Consider the following 3676-nt stretch of genomic DNA (forward strand, 5'->3'; position numbering starts at 1 on the left):
TATAAAACCCGAAAACAACAAGAAATATGATAATATTGAGGAAAATTAATTACGTTGATAAAGTATATCAATAACCATAATAACGATATAATCCTCACGAAAAGGAAATCAGAGATGACAACAATAACAGTATTGATAATGCAATTACCAACCCTCAGATAAAAAAAACACAATTAAACACAATCTATATTGGCATGGTATCAACTAGAGATAATTATTCCTAACAGCAATCACGTTTATAAGACTTCTGCCTAATCATTTACTGCACTAATCACAAATGATTAGGGGAGGCAGATTCTAATCATCCTAAAATGCCTTGCACATTATGAGACTGGGAAGGCTGCCTCTGAATTATCTTATTTGATGATTAAAAAAAAAAGAAAAAAAATGGCCTTGTGGCGCTATTCCCCTCACGCTGCAGAAAGTATTTTGGTACTCTGTATAAACAAGTAAATTAGAACAATGATTGCATGTGAAAAACATTATAGAATGAGTCTTAATCTTTAGAGCTTATTGGTGTATGATGTACTTTCAAACACGCACAATGACAAGATAACAAAACACACTTTAAATAATATAGGCATACATAAATCTACATACACAAAATCACAAAAACACCCCCATTATAACTAACTCTTTGACGCCCAAATATGTACCCACTCATAAATAAAAAAAAGTATTTCCAAAATCAACCATTAACAACTGGCAACGCCTAACCTGGTATATACTTTTTTTCATCAAATTCCATATGTTATATCAAACTTGGGATATAACCCTAGGGTACGTGGTACTGAATTTACCCTCTGTTAGTGTTAAACGCCCAAGTCTTTGAAAGGAGGCAGACTAATGAAATGGGGCACAATACTACCCTAGAGTTTTCTTAATGTTACTCGTAAACATTTTTGACGGCCCTGCTTTTATTGAAGATACTTGCCCATAAAATCTAAACTGCCAAAGACTTTAATAATCTCTCGTAGAAGATACAATAAAAACTCGAGATCATTGTTTTTCGGAACAAAAGAGGCATAAAAGGATAGTATTAAAGCAATGTGTCATTTAAAAAGAGTTGGGGCAAGAAAAAGACCGAGGGAGGGAGGGAGGGAGGAAGGGAGGGAGGGAGGAAGGGAAATGGTTAGAATGAGAAAGCGAGAGGAGAGAGAGAGAGAGACGTGGGGAGGTGATAGAGAGGGAGAAAGCGAGAGAATGAGAGAGGGAGAGAGGAAGTGAGGGAGAGAGGGGGAAAGGGAGAGTGGGAGAAAGGAGGAGAAGGGAAGATAGAGAGGGAAAGATGAAAAGAGGGAACAAAAGAGAGAGGGAAAGATGAAGCAAGAGAGAGAGAGAGAGAGAGAGAGAGAGAGAGAGAGAGAGAGAGAGAGAGAGAGAGAGAGAGAGAGAGAGAGAGAGAGAGAGAGAGAGAGAGAGGGAGGGAGAAGAGAGAGCGAGAAATAAAAGCGTTTCTGTACTGAAATTGCTATTGAAGATGAACTTCTTGAATAAGTGAGGTATTACCCTATTTACCTCTCTTTCTCTCTCTCTCTATCTCCCCTTCTCTTTGCATCTCTCATTAGAATAAGTTATACATACATAATACACACGAAATAAACCAAATCTACAAAACGCAACACACACCCTCTCTTCTAAATACAACATATAATCAATTCCTTCTCGTGAATTCGCTTTATACACCCATACACACGATTTTAAAGAGACAAACGTTAACTCTCTCTCTCTATCAATTTCTCTCTCTCTCTCTCTCTATCATTCTCTCTCTCTCTTTATCTATCTTTATTTCTCTTTCTCTTTCTCTTTCCCTTTCCCTCTCCCTCCCCTCCCCTTCTCTCCCCTTTCCATTCCCCCTCTCCTTCTCCCTCTCCCACATCCCCTCTCCTTCTCCCACCCTCCCTCCCCCTCCCTCTCTCTCCCTTCTTCTCTCTCCAAACGCATGCATTTTCCCCGACGCATCAATTACAAGTCACGGACCCCAAAAAATACGAATGGAACTGTTCTGTCTGAAGAGTCATCGCAATTCACAAGCCTGTATCACTTAGCAGTAAACACTTGTAATGGTCTCTGCTTATCGCCTGAGTTACGAACGAGCAAACGTATGTAGAATAGGAGAGAAGTGTTTTGGGGGGGGAGGGGAGGGGGTAGGGTGCGAAAATAGGTTGGGGTAAATTAGTGAGGAAGAGAAGAGAAGAGAAGAGAAGAGAAGAGAAGAGAGGAGAAGAGATGAGAAGAGAAGAGATGAGAAGAGAAGAGATGAGAAGAGATGAGAAGAGAAGAGAAGAGAAGGGAAGGAAGAGAGAGAGATAGAGAGAGAGAGAGAGAGAGAGAGAGAGAGAGAGAGAGAGAGAGAGAGAGAAGAGAGGAGATATATATAGAGAAAGAGAGAATATACGTAAAGTGACAAGAAAGTGACTTTGCATTAGCCTGAATCAACAGAAAAAATACTTTATCTAAGCATCTAATAAAAAAAAGAAAAATCCACCAAAAAAAATAAAAAAAAGACATCAGAAGGAAATCATTATAACGAAAAAAAAATCCAAAAAAGTGAAAGAAGGAAGTAAGACTTTCTTCTACTTCTTCCTGTGAGAACATTAAAGAGAGAAAGATCCGGGGTGGAACGAGGCGGGAACGTCCGTAGAGTTACTCCGACTTGTTTACTGGCGTGTTTGTGGCGCGAACTGTAGACTCGTGACCTTAGCTGACCTGGACGTTCACCTTACTCCTGGAGGAAGGTTGACTTTTTCTTCTCTTTGTATTTTTTTTCTGTTAGGTGTCTATAAGCTTATCCTTATTTCTGTCATTATTGGTATCATTATTATTACTATTATCTTCCTTATTGATGTTTTCGTTATTGTCGTCACTCTTAGCATTAGCACTGATGTCCTTTTTACTGCTATTTCATTATCAGTGTCATTTCATTGTTCTCTTCTGATTGTTAGTTTCATTATAATTATCATTATGACAATTATTATCATTACTGACACTGTTTCTATCCTTAACTAATATAATTATTCTCATTGTTATCATCATTAAAATTTTGATAATATATAATCATATATGTTCTATCTTCATCGTTATCTATATTACCATTGTAATCATTACTATAATTATTATCATTTTCATAAAAAAACTATCATTATTATTCATCATTATCATCACCATTACCATTAACATTATAGATATCATGATTATGATAATCGTTATTCTTGCTGTTATTGTAATCATTAACAATATCATTATCATTATCTGATACTGAATCGATGATAAATAATAATAACCATCATAAAAATGATAACAATAAAAATTAGATAGTCATGATAATGGTGATGATTGTTGATAATGACAATTATTTCTACCGTCGAGATACAGCCATTAACGCCCCCTTCCCCCCCCTCCCCCCTAAAAAAATCACAGTCGTCTCACAGTTATTGCCCCTAAAAGTAACTTCACGTGATTTCTCTCTTTATAATTACGACTGCCGTCACCAATAGTCCATTTGGTCGCCACTCCCATTTAATGCCACTATAAATGTCGACCATTTTGTCTGCCGGGCTCGCGTGCACCCGGCCTTCATCGAGTGACCTTAAACCTTAAAATTTCCTTCGCTAAAATAATCATATGTATTTTCTTATATTTTTTAAAAATTCTTTTGTTAACTTTTCCCCCACAC

The 3676-nt window shown here is 37.2% G+C and overlaps 1 protein-coding gene across 3 annotated transcripts in view; it reads right to left on the reverse strand.

Annotated features, from left to right (window-relative positions):
- Window positions 1–3676, reverse strand: part of LOC122247289 (uncharacterized) — a 93936-nt gene that overhangs the window by 54089 nt on the left and 36171 nt on the right. The window lies entirely within an intron of this gene.

Source organism: Penaeus japonicus, unplaced genomic scaffold, assembly GCF_977035675.1.
Source record: "Penaeus japonicus unplaced genomic scaffold, GWHDUDI00000001_assembly GWHDUDI00000003, whole genome shotgun sequence".
Taxonomy (NCBI): Eukaryota; Metazoa; Arthropoda; class Malacostraca; order Decapoda; family Penaeidae; genus Penaeus; species Penaeus japonicus.